Genomic DNA, 17,548 nt, shown 5'->3' on the forward strand with positions numbered 1-17,548 from the left:
GACAACACATCAATGTAGTGAAAAGTGTTGTGCACTGTAAAACATCTTGGTTTTGAGCATCTTGTTAAAATACTCTATGACAGAGGCTTTTACTTCATTATTAGTAACAAAATGGTGAACATCATACTGCTTTAACAGCTTGTTTAAAGGCAGATTTAAAAATTCTTTTCCCCAGTCACTCTATAAATTTCTAAGGCGTGTGCCCCCTGCTAAAAATAGATTTAAAAGCCCTGACTATTTCAGAATTCATTTTGCCTGTTAGACCAATGGCCCAGGCATGCTTGGGTAATATGGCTATCACTGTTAAGATGTACTTAACACCATCGTTGTTTGGAAAACTGCTGCATATCCACCAAGTCTGCCTGCCATTGAGCATTCACCTCTGCCACAATCATCTTGTTTCTTTTAAAGAGCTTTCTTGTCACCTCATGTAAACTGTAAGCATCTTGGATTGCAAGCCAGGTTGCCACTTGTTCAAATCAGTAATTCACCTTTTAGTGGCTTCAAAAAGGGGATTTATACCTCCAAAGCTTCCCACATCCCCAGTATCATGGTAAATGTCTTTTAACAAAAGCAGTGGTACCTAGAGTCGCTGCTCCTTGACCTGAAGCTTCGACCTTGTCTGGAATTTTGCAGCCAAGCTTCAGGCTTTCAGAACAACTCAGAGAGAACAACTTGCTCTTGGAGTAGAGATTCTGCAGCAGTTACTGGTAAGCTCAAAGGAAAGCTGCTGCTACTAGGTTAAACTGTCATCTGTGTGTTCTGTATTACAAATTTTGAACTGCCTTTTGTTAGGGTTATTATGGGGACAGGTGGAGCTTTTGGTTTTGGAAAAGTATTTTTATTGCAGTTCTCTTTATGGGGAAAAGTTGGGAGGGGCACAGAGAGTGGAAATCCTACTAAGAACTGAGCAAACCCAGAAATCTCTAAACACTGCAGATATACAATATGGCCACATTAGCCTTTTTGAACTGGGGTTGGGACTTTCAAATGATTCATCTCTGTTCTAGATCATTGTGTGTCTGCATTGCTCCCACAATATAGCACTTGCAAACACATGACCAGAGGAGGAAGCATCAAAGGAACTGTAAGCAAAGACCCAAGAAACCAGATGATGGAAAATAGAGCAGAAATAAAGGGACTTGAAATCAGGGCTCAGGCTACATATGTGTTTCCTGGGTCTGCTGAATCAATTTATACTCAGGGACAGTTTGAGTGTAATCACTGTCCTGCTTGCTTTTTTTTTATTAACTCAGGAATGTAAGTGGGATGCCAGTTGTACTTACATTGTTTTGGGGACATAGGAGTGCTCTTTGGAAGACTGAGCTTGGGGACCTTTCTGTAATGGGGGGGAGGCAAGGGTTAGGTTTCTGCCCTTATTGATAGTGACTGTGAGGATTGTGACATCCTCATAAGAACATGTCTCTTCTGGGATACATTGGTCTCTTTGGAACCTTGAGTAGAATAAACGTTTCAATCATATTCAAGCACCTGCTATTAGCATATGAAACCAAAACAGTAGCTTAGATCCTATGAGAAACTAGGGCATAAGCCATATATAACTCATTTCTGCAGATCATGAATTCCCTAAACACCTTTTATTCCATGCTTTTTGATCTTATCCTTCTTTTTTTTTTGTAATGGACTATCTCATCCTTGATACTTCCTGTTGAAATTAGTTTTTTTTTTATAGTGGAAAATTGTAGTGTATATGCAAGTTTTTATTACTAAAGAAGTATTTCATCATTTGTATTTTAAGGTGTGGTATGAACTGGTTAAACATCAAGGACAACCTCCTCAGAGCAGGAAAAATTGTTCCATTCTGATGTGCAGAAACACAGAAAGGAAGTTCACAGGAGGTGGAAGCAGGGACGGGCTACCTGGGAGGAATATAGAGAAATTGCCTGAGCATGGAGGGATGGAGTTAGGAAAGCCAAAGATGAGATGGCATTGGACCTAACGAGGGATGTGAAGGACAAGAAGGGCTTCTGTATGTACACTGGCAGCCAAAGGAAGGCTAAGGAGAATGTGGGCCTGCTGCTCAGTGGGGCAGGGGACTAGTAACAAAGGATACGGAAAAGGCCAAGACACTCAGTGCTTCCCCCTTCCCCTTTGATTTTCCCTGATAAGGTCTGGCTCCAGGTCCTTGAGCCTAGTGGCAGAGTCTGTAGCAGTGAAGCATTGCCCACAGTAGAGGAAGACTGAGTTAGAAGCACTTAAGCAATTGGACATACACGAGTCCATGGGACTGGACAGGTGTCCAGAAAATAGCTTCCAGGAAGATTTGCTCCATAACTTTCCCCAGTTCTGAAGTGGGGTTGACAAGCCTCCAAGCACGTGAGGGATAAGAAGGTGAAGAGGAGCAGCCAGAATGGAGTGATCAAGGGCAAAATGTGTCTGACCAACCTGATTGGCCTCTATGCTGCAATGACTGGCTCCATGGCTGAAGAGCGAGCAGTGGATGTTGTTTACCTTGACTTCACTCAGGTCTTTAACATGGTCTTCCCATAGTATCCTTCTAGCCAATTTGGCAAAAGATAGACTGAAGTGGTAGATTATAACATGGGTGGAAAATGGGCTGGATTGCCAGGCTCAAAGGGTTGTAATCAGCAATACAAAGTCCAATTGGTAGCCAGTTACCAGTGGCAGCCCTCAGGGATCAATACTAGGGTCAATATTGTTTAATGTCTTCAGTAACAACCTGGACTAGGAGATGGCATGCACTCTCAGCAAGTTTGAAGACTGTCAAATTGGATGGAGCAGTTGCTGCTGGACAGGCTGGAGAAATGGGCAGAGAGGAACCTCATGGAATTCAACAAAGGCAAATGCTAAGTCCTGCACCTGGGCTGGAATAACCCCATGCAGCAGGGCAGGCTGGGGGCCAACTGGCTAGAAAGCAGCTTTGCAGGAAAAGACCTGGGGGTCCTGGTGGACAACAAGTTGAACCCAAGCCAGCAAAGCTGAGAGCGCTGAGTTTGATCAGCCTTAAGAAGAGAAGGCTGGGGTGGGGAAATCTTATTGCTGTCTACAACTACCTGATAGGAGGGTGTAGAGAAGATGGAACCAGACTCTTCTCAGAGGTACACAGAGATAGGACAAGAGGCAATGGACAAAAGTTGCAGCATGGTAAATTCTGATTAGATATAAGGGAAAACTTTTGCACCATGAGAGTGATCAAGCACTGGAACAGGGGCCCAGAAAGGCTGTAGGATCTCCATCCTTGGAGATATTCAGAACTGGACTGGACATGGTCCAGAGCAACCTGCTCAAACTGGCACTGCTGTGAGCAGGGGGTTGACTAGATGGCCTCCAGAGGTCCCTTCCAACTGATGTGATTCTATGAGATATACTTGTTTGGTGTTAATTGGTAAAAACAGTCCATGTTTCTATATGTATCAATTTTCCCAGTTTACATTAGAGAGCAAAGATGAGGTTGCTGGGAGGTGTGAAAGTTAAGGGCAAACTTTTTAAAGTGGAGAAGCATAACTTTAACAAGGCCTATTTGGTTACTCTATTAATTAGGAGGAAAAGGACTTCTTGTTTAAAGGTTGAACAGTAATAATAGGAAAGGTTGATACTGAACACAGCCTGTAGTCAAAAGGCCTGTTATCCTAACTTGAGAGAAAGAATACTTATGTACTAACCTTTTATCAAGTTATTTAATGAATCAGCTCTCCTTAGCATTCTTAAACTCAACTTGTTAGATTCATGTTTCACTGTTAGTACTATATGACTTTCTTTTTGCCTTTTTTTTTTGGCTCTTTACATATTAATAGGATATGCTTAAAGCTTACATCATTTGGAAACAGCTAAAGAGGAATCTAATAGACTCAGAGCAGATCTGTGAAGGACATTTTTTTAAACTATATTAAAAGAATTGTGGTCTGAGACTATTTTTTTTTTTTTAAGAGAAGATTACAGCATGAATGCAGAACAGCACTTAAGACTTCTACCCCTCATCTCAGGTCTGTTTCCCTCCATCCTAGTACCAACTAACAGTTCAAGGAGTTTTAGTCCATCTGTTCATGCCTCTAAACTAGCACCAGCAAGTCTCACGTGCTGCAAACTTTTCTTGTGCTGAAGCTCCAATTTTTGTAGGACTAATTACTGAATGTGCAGAACATGGAACCTGTTTCAAGTATGTCTGATTTCATTAGTTATGCAGCATTGCCATCCATGCAAGAAAAGTGAATACATCAGCATTTCTGTAACTTCACAGTGATGATAAAGCTTAATGGATTTAAGTTTTCAGTACAAAAAGGAATACTATCTGAATAGGAATTTAGTTGGTGCCTTACCTAGCAGTCAGCATCCATGTAACAAATCAATTGTTTAGTCAAAGGTTATTCTAGCATTTAAAACAAAACGTATTCATGGGAATAAGTCACGGTTGAACTCATCACCCTTATTCTGTACTAGATCTGCACAAAGTACAGATTAGTGGCTCCTGATAAGAATTATTTAGTTACTATGGGAAAGGTATTATGGGGGGAACTGCCTGTTGCACTGGAGAGGAGCCCAGGGGAGGATGCTCATCTGGGGATCACCCATTGATAAAATTCCTGGCTGACCACTGGGCAGTTAACCCTTTTCTCTCTTTCTCTCTCTCTCTCTGTCCCTTTCTCTCCCCCCCTCTCTCCCACCCACTCTCTCCCCCTCCTCTTCCCCCCTCTCTCCACACCTCTCTATCCCCCCTCCCCCCTTTCCCCTCCTTCCCCCCATCACCCCTCTCACTCCCTCCCTCCTCTCCCCACCCTATTTCCCCCATCTCTCCCCCATGTCCCCCCACCTCAGTCCCCCATCTCTCTGCCCCATCTCTCTCCCACCTGTCTCCCCCCTCCCCCACTATCACCTTGTCCCCCCATCACTTCCCACCTTCTCTCTTCCCCCTCCCCCTCTCTCCCCCCTTTTTTCCTTTTTTTCTTTTTCTTTTTTCTTTCTCTCTCCTTTTCTTTTTCTCTCTCTTTCTTACTCTCTCTTTATTTCTCTCTCTCTTTCCCTGTCTTTCTCCTTCTCTCCCTCTTTTTCTCTCTTTTTCTCTCTTTCTTAATCTTTCTCTTGTCTGGACGACATGACTGTTGACAAAGCAAGCTTTCAATAGAGCTTCTCGTAACCATTCAAGGGGAGTCCACTGATATTAAGCTGTGCATATTTGAAGAAGGGGATATGTTGCAGACAACACACAATTTCTGGCTCTAGCTTCCTCTGCCCTTCCCTTAAAACATGTAAGTAGAGAAGCTTCCCTTGCAGATGTATAACAGAAATATTAACATTGGTGTGAATGAAAATGTGTGTGTGTCAAATGTCTGGTGGTTCCAGAAAGTCTTCCAGAGAACTGATTTGAAAAGAATTTTACTGAAAATATCAATCATGAAATACAAGAAACAAAAACAAACTATTGCACGAAAGAAATACATAAGTATCATATTTTTTTATAAACTTAATAGGAAAGAATTTTAATACCAAAATAGTTGTGTCTTAAAATGTTAAGAAACACTAATAGGTTGGATAAATCAAGGCCAAGCTTGAGATCTTAAGTTGCAAGGGTCTTTTTGCATTTGCAGATGAGAACCTCAGCATGAACAGGAGTTCATTTCCAGAGGAACACTGCTCTAGAGAAGAGCCATTCTTTTACTATCTAATCACTAATATAAAACTGCATTATTACAGATATGGTAAGTGGATGTATTGCATTTGTCATCTTGTTCCTAGGCAGATTAAGGACTTCCTAGCCTAATTTTATACACCGTGATTACCTGGTCTGATTTTGCTCTGTGGTCAGTTCTAGCTGTGCAGGTGAAGTTTGCTTCTTTTACAGTCCTTTGTTTATAACCATTTATTTTTCTTTTCTTGATAGCTCTTTTTGACCTAACTGTGGCTAAAAGCCTAAAACTTATAAAACATTCTAAGGTCTATGAAAGCATTCATTAACATTACGTACATCATCCCCACTACCATTCATTGCGAATGTTTCCTACTTGTTCTTGAGTTAGGAGCAGCCTTTTTACTCTGTGTTTGGAAAGCACATAGCTTCCTAGAGTTCTGGTCCATGACCCAATCTCCTAGGTATTGCTAAAGGTCTCTACCCCCCAGAGCTGGCAGCTTTTATACAGGTGGAAGATGATTGAGTGAGCCTGTTTATTTGAATGTATAAGTTGCCTTACAGTGCTTCAGCAAATTTATCTGCTGTCTCTTAAAGTCTGCTCTAGGACAAACCTCTCTAAATAATTCTTCTCTTTTCATCCTGCCTCCCTGAGGAGAAACTGCATCCTGTACTGTGATGTTGCCAGGTGCCATTGTTGGCAACCTCCCACCATCTTAATTCATGAACTACAAAGAATGAGTTTGCTGTCCTGGTAGAGTGAAGGAATTCCATAAGTGGAGTCCCTTTATTGTTACTGAAGTGATGCTTGATCTGTGGCACTGTTCACCTAAATGGTACCTTAGATGTTGAACTTTGATAGATTTTGACATCTAATTTATGAGGCTAGTTTCCTACTTCTGTAGTTAGTAGAGAGGTAAAGAGGATTCACCAGAGGACAGTTCTGTGAACTTAACCTTTCTGGAGGGCTCTGACCTGTTCTCCAGAGGAGCCCAGCTCTTTCCATAGACTTTTTCCATAGAGAGGGGGTGCAGGAGACAGACATACTAAGTCAGCTGTCTAAAGCCAAGTAGTGTGAATACCCTCTGTAACAGAATATACAGGTCCTTGAGGGACCCACTCTGTAACAAAACAGGCCACAGGAGCTGGTAATTAGCCAAAGAGTATAAACTAGTGGCTCAAAAAGGGAAGGAGAAGAGAGGTGGTGCTCTGGTAGGCCTTTCCCTAGACTGACTGAAGGGCATGGTGGCCTGACTGAAAGGAGCATAGTGGTTTCTCTTTTCTTTAGTGGGCCCTTTTGTCTCTCTGAGAACCTTTTATTCAGAATAGCTATGGCAGTTGTGCTGGAGGAGACCAAAACAACACCTAGAGCCTTTCCCTTCTTCTCCCTCCCCTTTCTTCTTCTCCCCTCTCCCTCAACTTTCAGAAAACTAGATGCTCATAGTGGTGGAATTACTTGCAATTATCAGTTAATACACAGGCTCAAAACACTAGGCCTTTTCGTGCAGCATCAGGACACACTCTCCTACAGATCTGATTTTGTTAAAACATCAAAAGAACAAGGATGATGGTTTCTGCTAGTATGAACCTCCCCCTACTGATCTTTCAGCAGCTGATCTAGCTTTATTTGTATGTAGAAAGGAAGATATAGGATTTTATGGAGTTTCAGGCTTCTCAGTGTATTCATTACAATATTTCCTTTTAAAGAAGTAATGCTGAAAGCATCACTGAGCTCATCTGAATTAGACTGTCTTTTTGTGCTTAGGCTGAATACTGTTACCAGGGTTCTGTTGGCAGAGATTTGCAGAGTGGCTAGCAGAGTATGTGCACTTTTAAATGGAGCAGGTGGTGGCTTTTTCTAAATATTTCACTTCAATGAAATCTGAAAGCCAAGACTTTTCAAGGAAATGCAACTCATCTGTGAAGAGGTACCTTTAGTGTGAGGGAAGGTGTCATGAAGTAGATATGCTGACAGGCCACTCCTGTAGTTACTGTCATTTTGAATGCTGGCCTAGAACTATGTTTTGATGAGTCTTGCAAATTTTAAATAAGATGCATCCATTTTAATCCTGGTGAGCTCTCTTATCAAACTGGCTGAGACTGTGTAGGAGCGTGGACAAACATAGCTGAATGAACAAATGCCCTCATCACATCTCCACTCCTGAATAATTTCTCCACCAAACTTTCATTAACATTAGCAGAAGTTTGAAAGTCACTGAGAACAGAGGATCTGGCCCTAAGAAGCCAACATGCCTGAGCATTGGCCTCAGAGCAACTGTATTTTCTTTTTAGGGGGATGTTAGATTCATGGAAATCACAAGGAAAGCAAAACTGAGGAATTCATTCTTTGCCTTGTTCCACTGTGAAGCAACAGTGGAATCTTTACATAGCTGTTCAGTCAAACTAAGAGCCATGGCTGGCTCTCAGCACTGGCAGCTCCCTTCAGAAAGAACCATGTGGTCTGTACAGTGACAGCTCTCCACATTTCTTACGGAACTAAGAGGAAGCTCTGTGGTTCTGCCACTCTCAAACAGGGCTTGTCCTGTATTTCCTAATTCTGTATGCTAGCTAGTGATATTCCTGAGGTAGATACACATTTGGCACAGAGTGAAACTGGATTTTTTTTCTTTTATTTAGTTTTTTGTTCTTACCTGTGATTAAATGCACAGGAGTCACAAGAACACATACACTTACATGCATGCTCATCAGCTTGGTAATTGCTACAGTGCTAGAAGCCATCAGGAAAGATGGTATCAAATTCCTACAATCAATAGTGAAACTAGGCACAAGATTTAGCAAATTGCTGGGAGTGTCAGGTGTGGTGACTTCCAGTGAATTAAACCTGGGTCTGTGCTCCTTTCTGCCTATTTCCCTCCAGTAACTGCTGCCAGATACTTTGCTGTTAGGAATGGGCTGAATTACTGGCCTTTTCATTCTCCTATAACCAGTTTTCAATCAAGTGGGGTTTTTTTTGGTTCAAGTCCCACAGCTCTCCAACCATTTCTGTAATCTGCGAGGAGAAAAAAAACAAAACAAAAAAAACCCTTCAGGTTTTCTTTACTCTGCAGTAAAGGGTACTAACTCTTTCAGATTAGCTTAGCTTTTGTATTTCAAACCTGCCAATTCAATAGCTATTATTCAGTCATTTGGCTTTAACAGAACTTGACTGGATTTCTCTAGTGCCAGTACTTTATTTTTTTCTATGCAAGGCTAGACAGCCATTGAGAAGAGAGCTTGAGCATCACCAGCTAGGACTCCCTTTTCCTTATCTATTTGCTGCTGTATGCTTTCTGAATTGCAACGATTTCAGTATTTGTAGACTCTAAATAAAGGGAATAGATTTAAAAGATAATTTAAATGATCTTATTGTATATTATTATATATTATAATTTAAAAAGATAATTTAAAGATTTGACAAGCCTCAATTCACACTGCTCCTAGTCCTGATGCATTTATTAATTTTATGTTATTAAACAAAACATATTAATGTTTTGTAAAAATGAATTTGCTTTGGCAAAAGTTGAGGGCTATGTTAATTTGGTTTAGGTGGGGTTTAATTGAATTGACTAATGAATAGGTCTTTCTAGATGTTTTAGCCTAGAAATATTAAAGGTCTCTTTTATTTTCCATCTTTATTTGATAATTTTATTTTATTTTTTCCTAGATAGGCAACATCTTGTTTTTTTGTTTTACTGCCCATATATATGCACTTGGGTTTTGCAAAAACAAAATTTGCTTATACTTGCTTGAAACTAAAGCATGTGTACTTTTGGAAATCACAGAATGGTTGAGGATGGAAGGGACCTCTGGAGATCATCTAGTCCAACCCCCCTGCTCAAGCAGGGTCACCTAGAGCACGTTGCCCAGGATTGTGTCCAGACGGCTTTTGAATATCTCCAAGGATGGAGATTCCACAACCTCTCTGGGCAACCTGGTCCAGTGCTCTGTCACCCTCAGTAAAGAAGTTTTTCCTCATGTTCAGATGGAACTGCCTGTGTTCCAGTTTGTGCCCATTGCCTCTCATCCTGTCACTGGGCACCACTGAAAAGAGTCTGGCCCCGTCCTCTTTACACCCTCCCTTCAGATACTTATAAATATTGGTAAGATCCCCCCTCGGTCTTCTCTTCTCCAGGCTGAACAGTCCCAGCTCTCTCAGCCTTTCCTCACATGAGAGATGCTCCAGTCCCTTCATCATCTTAGTAGCCCTTCTCTGGACTTGCTCCAGTAGCTCCATGTCTCTCTCTTGTACTGGGGAGCCCAGAACTGGACACAGCACTCCAGGTGTGGCCTCATCAGGGCTGAGGAGAGGGGAAGGATCACCTCCCTTGACCTGCTGGGAACGCTCTTCCTAATGCAGCCCAGGATGCTGTTGGCCTTCTTGGCCACAAGGGCACGTTGCTGGCTCACGGTCAACTTGTTGTCCACCAGGACTCCCAGGTCCTTCTCCGCGGAGCTGCTCTCCAGCAGGTCAGTTCCCAGCCTGTAGTTCCCTGGGTCCTCTTTCTTGCTCTTTTTGAAGACTGGAGTGACAAGGAAAATACATTGTGCCATTAGAGACTGGTGGGAACTCTGGCCATAGCTCTGTGCCCTTTCCATCTTTCCTTTGTTTAATTTCTCATTTGTCCCTAGGCTTGCTCTAGAACAGTGCTGATCCTCCTTCCTTTGATGCTGTTGCTTTAGTGAGAGTTTAGAGTGCTCAGCACAATTGAAGAGGATAACAGGCTTTGCAAGATCCTCTTGCTTGCAGTGTGCTGGGGCTTTTTAACGAGAGCGCCATATGATTAACCATTTTGTATGTGGAGGCTTCTTAAGCATTTTCATGGCTAGGGATGATGGGAAATTTTGAAGGGCTATTTAGACTTAGTATTGACTAAGCCCTGTGAGGCTGTGTGACACTTTCCACCTATAAATATGTACTATCCTTTGTTGGTCTCCTTGTTTGCCTTACCCATTTCCAAGCTAGTGAGAGTTTTCAGAAGAAGCATTTAGGGTTTATTTCTTAAATAGTTTTTGTGTTTGATATCATTATGTGATGCTTCTTCACATATATTTACTTTGCTAGTGGGAGATGGCATCTTTAGCTGGCACTTTTGTAACAGGTTTGCTTTGTAATTAATCTGGGCTGATGATGATTTGGATTGCCATTTTGGGAATAATATATAATACCCTTTTGGAGTATTATTTTTTTATTTTAAATTTTTGTTTCTATCTTTTCCAGACCAGATATTATCCACCATCTGCTATTAAGCCTCTATCATGAACAGTGTGTTTCAGTCCATACGGTACTGTAACTTTTCATATTGCTTTTTAATTGACTCCTCCAGGAATTGGATCTGGAATTGGATTCATGTCCTTTAACTTCAGATCTTGGGACAAGGTGAATTGCTACTGGATGTGCCTCTACTGATTTTAGAGAGACCTTTAAACGAATAGCTTAAATGAGACACAACTAAAATGAGGTAACAGGAATCTTCTCACCCTCATCCTTATGTACATTCGGAAGTGCACATAGGAGTAGGCCTGTGGAAGTCAGTTGAGTTTTTACGTAGATGTTCAGGTCTGTGGTTAAGTGTGTTTCTTAAGTATTTGAAGGCTAAGCGCAATGATTTTTTAGAAGCCAATTGTTGCAAAAGATTTTTTTGTTTCTTGCATGGTTAAAAGAAAAAGCAGTATAACCATTTTAAACAAACTGGTTATGATTTGGTCAAAGAAGAAATAAAGTCATGGTATAACCTGTGGCCACAGGCCACAGCTGTATTTACATATTTCTCTTTTTTGCATTATAGTCTGAAACTGAGGTAATAGAGAGGTTTGAGCAGCAACACCAATGTTCAGCTCTCTGAAAATTGTAAGACTACTGCCTCCTGCCTTCCCATATTGTTGTTGGCTGGTTTTCTTCTCGTCTGTGCCCGATTAGAAGTTGCTGGGGGGTTAGGTGCCTAGGTAACATATTTCTCAAAATTGCTTGAACTGAGAAAAATGAATCTTACAATACTATGTGCAGACTTTGTAGCCTCATGTTTTTATCATGTTGGTATGAATTTTGTGTACTTTTGTGTATATTGCAGCACAGTGCTATTACAGGACACCGTGACCTTAAAAAGAAAATAGAGGTTTTGCTGACATGTTTTGACTGACAGCAGATGGCATTCAGACATTTAGTTCAACTGAAGACCAGTTCAGTCTGTTGAAGACTTCAAAACTGCATGTGAATTATTCCTCAAAAGCCCTTGGGAGTTGTTTTATATAATCTACCACCACTGCTAGTGGCATCGGTTCACAGTAATGCTAAGAGGTTAAACAGTTTCCTTTTTGAAACAGTTTCCTCAGTGATATTTTTATTTAGATTTTTAAAAGAAATAATAGACTTTTGGGTCAAATCCTGTTTTTGCTAAACTCAGTGGTAAAACTCTCTCAGGAAGCCAGCTCCCAGGACATAACTGATCCATAGCAAGACTAAGAAGAGGTGATGTTAGACTTCCGTTGTTCTCCATCCTGAATTTCCAACACTTCTCCTCTAGTATCTGACAAGGCAATGAAATTTCAGGGTCTTGACTCCTTTCTGAAGTGTACAGAGAAGACTTGCACTGGAAAAAAAAACCCAGCAACCCAGAACAGGATTTTTTTAATTATTTTTTTGTTTTGCCCAACTCTGCCTTTAGAATCATATCTGTCCTGTTCTCGTCACTGTCATCTTGTTATTCTTTAACCTCATCCTACTCAAGATTTTGAACACTGAAAAAAATGGTATCCACCATCATCGTTTTGCTACAATGTCTTTAAGGTCATTACAGCATTTGCATCAGATCCAAAACTTCCTTCCCAAGTAACTTGTTACTGGAGACCTGCCTTCCGATGCAAAAAGAAGCTCCAAAGCAAAAGGCTAATTAGTTGAGCTTGGTGAAGATGAGGGTTATGAATTGTGGGGGGCCAGGAAATTGTGTTACACGAGTATACTGAGACCCTGCTTCAGATGTAGAATTAAAGAGAAAAGAGCCATCCTTAGACAGCAAGTATTTTATAGAAATGTGGGCAAGTAGTTCAGGGGTAGCATAGTGATCTTCTACGGTTCTTTCTCAGTCCAGGGGTAACCTTCATAACCAGGTAGGAGCAGAGACTGACCAGCATACCTTGCTAGCCTGGGACACAGAGCAGCCTAGAAGCCATCCATGGATCTCTAAGGGCTCTAACAAATGAGTTTGGCAGATTTAGCTGTGGCAACTTAAGATGTTACCCATCTCAGCTGTCTCTCCCTCCTCCAACAGAGGTTACTACACAATGTAACATGGCACTGTGCCTCTGCTGTCCTAGATCAGTCTGTCACCTTGGTGCAAGCCCCCCTGGGGTAGTTTGAGCTGTGGTGCAAATTGAGATGGTTGAGGCACAAGTGCCACCCCTGGTCTATAGCAGCAGCTTCTGACAGTAAGGCAAGTCAGATGGCTGGGCAGAAGCAATGATTTAAGCTAACACTGCAAGATTTGTCAGAGCTTGCCTGTCAGAGGCCAAATTTGCAGCAGCCATTCTGACCAGTACCAGGAGTCGGACCAGTCCCAGAGCCCTGAGCAGCTCCGAATTCAGAGATGAAGGAGGTACAAAGGTAGTTTAAGGGATATGTAATTCCCCAACTCTGCTCCAAGTCCCTCTGGAAACAGGATACTTAAAGTACAAAGGCTGTGAAACTGAAAGTTTAAATACCACTTATTAAAATGCATTTAATTTCAAAGTTATCAGGACAAATTGTGATTTTGCTTACACTAAAACTATACCAAGGTGTAATCTTGAAAAAAAGCAGGTGTCCCTCCCTTACTTTTGATTTTGGTTAAAAGAAAACATTCTTATTTACATTGTAGTTTTCTTCAACCTTTAAGGCTTATGAGAGAGAGGTGTTGCAGGACAAAACTGCTCAGTTCACATAATTTAAACCAAATCAGGATCGAAGTGATTTATTGATTTATTAATGACACGTACTTAACTGGCAATCAGTGAACCATACATTCAGGATCAATATCAGGAATGCAACAGATAAATCCCAACACTAGACACTTAGAAAATGTTAGTAAGCACCTACAAGTTTCTCAACACCCTCCTATAACTCATCCCAAGAAGTTGTAATCCCACACGCACATCCATGCAGTTACATGTGCACACCCCTCACAGGACGGGTGGGAGTGCGGGTTTCCCCCACTTGCACACCCCTCCTGTGGGAGCTGTGGGTGCTCCAGCTATAGGTGCACCCGTGCTGCTCCCTACAACCCGCGAATCCACGCGCTGGTGAGAAAGCGCCCCCCCCCCCCCCCCAAGGTCACCTACACACGCCTGAGGGGTGGGTCCCTACATGTCGCACTGCACGCTGTAGGGCCGCTAGCTGGATGCAGGCTGCTCACAATGTCTGATGGGGAGGCTGCTCTGTCAGGCCCAGGCAGAAGTCGCAATGCCGGCGGGGCTGCTTCTGGCAGCGTCCAACCTGGTTTCGCTGCTCCCCCTCCTTTGGGGGGACCTGCTGTTCCCCCTCCAAGGTCTCTGCCCCCCCTGCCCCGTTCCACATTTTCATCCTTTATTAATATGCCTTTTCAGGCTGACTCCTCCTTTGTTTCAAAAGTCTCTGTAATTCTCTGGTTACTGTTTAATCTGGCAGATGGTTGCCTTCCTCTTTAGCATGATCAGTTTGGGGCAAACATTGCATACGCTCACATTCCTGTCTCATCAGCTGTTGTTATCCTGGCCATTTGCCAAGGGCAGGCTGTGCAGGCACCCACACTATTGTAGTTCACTTCTCAGCTAAAATCTAAGACTTTCTTTTAAACATTCCTTCTCCAGACTAAATTTTGAAGCATCTCACATGCCTTTGTGACTCAATGTATTCCAACTTTGCTTTTTGTAGAATGCATTTGACCATGTCATTTTTTTTTCCCTTAAGCAGGCAAGTACATCTCAGAAAAATCACCATTCACAATTTCCAGTTCATTTGCAAACTCCTTGTGCTGTTTTCAAGCTAAAATTTTAAAGCGCTAATATAGTTAAAGATGAATAAACATCCTTCATGATCCTCAGGTCACTGGGGTTTGGACAATGTCTCATACAAGAAGACCTTGATCCTCTGTGGTGAGAAATTTTCTGGTGCTACTATAGGGCAAATCATAAGTAAAAATGGCTATTTTTCTCAAATAAAGTTGCAGAGTGCAATTCTCTATAACTTGTGAAGTCCTAGTTGAGGGAGTGTTTGGCTATGTTCACAGAACTTGAAAGTTTCACTTTTAACAAAAAATATACAATTTTGTCATTTTTTACTGTTATTTATTAACGACCATTCTCTTGTTTAAATGCCTCCTTCATCCAACCACAGACTGGAAAAAGACCCCAAACAACCTAATTGGTAAGGATAACAAAACATGCAGTCGGAAGATTAAATAGCAAGGTGTCAAAGAGAAGAATGGGCATCAGAACAACCTGTGAGCAAATGTTTCAGTAAAGAAATGTGGGGGAGGCTTGGCCCAAATGGGACCACAGGACCCCAGACATACACAGCTCGAGAAATTTGTTGTTTAGTGCCCTCACATTGGACTGCAAATGGACAACTCTTGTTTACCTAAATTTTAAGCTCCCTGGAGCATGGACTGTTTTGGGGTTTTTTTATGCGAAGTAGGATGGCACAGCAATGCCACAAGAGGCACTAAGTGCTACTTTAATACTTATGAGTAAGAGTACCTTGCAGATCACAATTCAAGCAAAGAGTTAAAAAGATGGTGCTTTCAAAGCTGTAGCAAGATGGAGAGGATCAAGCCAGAAAGTACTGAACAAAATGATATGTTTAACTCCTTTTTATTATTAATTTATACATAGGCAATTTAATTACATAAAATGACTTACATGAAGAACTTCACATTGATAGTAGAAGGAAAAACATTACAGAATCACAGAACAGTTGGGGTTGGAAGAGACCTCTGGAGATCATCTGGTCCAAACCCCTGCTCAAGCAGGGTCACCTAGAGCACATTGCCCAGAACCATGTCCAGTCAGGTTTTGAATATCTCCAAAGATGGAGACTCCATAACCTCTCTGGGATACCTGTTCCAGTGCTCTGTCACCCTCACAGTAAAGAAGCTTTTCCTTAGGTTCAGATGGAACTGCCTGTCTTCCAGTTTGTGCCCATTGCCTCTCATCCTGTCACTGGGCACCACTGAAAAGAGTCTGGCCCCGTCCTCTTTACACCCTCCCTTCAGATACTTATACACCTTGATAAGATCCCCCCCTCTGAGCCTTCTCTTCTCCAGGCTGAACAGTCCCAGCTCTCTCAGCCTTTCCTCACAGGAGAGATGCTCCAGGCCCTTCATCATCTTTGTGGCCCTTTGCTGGACTCGCTCCAGTAGCTCCATATCTCCCTTGTATCAGGGAGCCAGTATAATTGGACACAGCACTCCAGGTGTGGCCTCATCAGGGCTGAGGAGAGGGGGAGGATCACCTCCCTTGACCTGCTGGCAAAGCTCTGCCTAATGCAACCCAGGATACCGTTGGCCTTCTTGGCCACAAGGGCACATTGCTGGCTCATGGTCAACTTGTTGTCCACCAGGACTCCCAGGTCCTTCTCTGCAGAGCTGCTCTCCAGCAGTTATTCCCTTCCTGGGGTTATTCCTCCCCAGGTGCAGGACCCTGCACTTGCCTTTGTGGAACTTTATGAGGTTCCCCTCTGCCCATCTCTCCAGCCTGTCCAGGTCCCTCTGCATGGCAGCTCAGCCCTCTGGTGTCTCAGCCACTCCTCCCAGTTTTGTATCATCAGCAAACTTGCTGAGGGTGCACTCTGTCATCCCTTCATCCAGGTCATTAAGGAAGATCTGAAACAGTATTGACCCCAGTATTGACCCCAGGGGGACACCACTGGTCTCCAGCTGGACTTTGTGCTGCTGATCACAGTCCTCAACCTAGTATAAGTATAAGCAATCACAACCCTAGTGTAAGGGTTATGCATTAATGTGAAAAAGTGTACATCACAGTGAAAAGTTCTGTAAATATAGTGAATTAACTTCAAAAGAAGGGATTATTTCCAAGAGCCTATGTACAAATAAATATAGCTTTCATATTATATACAAACTTATATTCACAAAGAATCTACTGATTCAGAGATACAAGTTTTATGCAGTGAATAATCCATACATGAAAAAATCCATACATGAAAAAATACTGGAATTATCTGGGGGTTGCTTGGACTGGCTTCCATGACAGTAAATTGTTTTAGTTTGAAATAAATAAGGCTGGGGACTTTTCTCAGTTTTCTCTTAAAAGATGGAAGAGTACGAAAACTGGCAATTTAAAAAATAAACAAGCCAAAACAGTTTTATTTCACAAATAACATCTGACTGTCATTTATAACATGCTGCTGCTGTTTTTTTCCATATGACAATATATATGCCTAATCTTGCCATCTTTACTGCTAGAAATATTTTCTGCTCATGTGAGTCAATCCACTGGAGTCAAGACTGCTAATTAGGACTATGTAAGAGGAATTTTGGTAATGGAAACAAACCAAAACCCTTCAGCACTGCTTAATTTTGATGGAAGATGAAAAGAAGTGGTTGATTTTTGTTGGATATTCTGACCCTGAAAACTTTAACTCTATTATAGGAAAGATGCTACAGAAATAACTCATCATCCATAAATTTAAAGCATGAGGGCTTTTACTGTGGTCTCAGTAGGAGAAAGTATTAGAGTAACAGTGTCATTTAACTGCATCATTGCACCTGACTGCATTCATTGCATTCCTTCTTTTTGTACAGTCACACAAGGACTCTTAAGAGAATGAGCAAACTCCCGCTGTCTTATAGTCTTCAGTGAAGCTGTGTATGTGTAACAGCTTCACTAAGGCTAGACTATGTCCTGCTCTACTGTACAGTTGTTATTCTACCTTTCTGAAGATGTTATTATATTCAATTCTGCTTGACATTCTTTCATCAG

The 17,548-nt window shown here is 41.9% G+C and overlaps 1 protein-coding gene across 5 annotated transcripts in view; it reads right to left on the bottom strand.

Annotated features, from left to right (window-relative positions):
* LOC135324453 (sodium/potassium/calcium exchanger 2-like) overlaps positions 1-17,548 on the bottom strand; it is a 142,326-nt gene that overhangs the window by 47,781 nt on the left and 76,997 nt on the right. Inside the window, exon 3 of one of the 5 annotated variants that reach the window (XR_010385836.1) lies at positions 4,982-10,122. The exons of the other annotated variants lie outside the window; for them this stretch is intronic. The gene's annotated coding sequence lies outside the window, so the exon portion shown is untranslated. Of the gene's footprint in view, positions 1-4,981; positions 10,123-17,548 lie in introns of those variants that run through there. 5 annotated transcript variants of the gene reach the window in all.

Source organism: Dromaius novaehollandiae, chromosome W (assembly GCF_036370855.1).
Source record: "Dromaius novaehollandiae isolate bDroNov1 chromosome W, bDroNov1.hap1, whole genome shotgun sequence".
Classification (NCBI taxonomy): Eukaryota; Metazoa; Chordata; class Aves; order Casuariiformes; family Dromaiidae; genus Dromaius; species Dromaius novaehollandiae.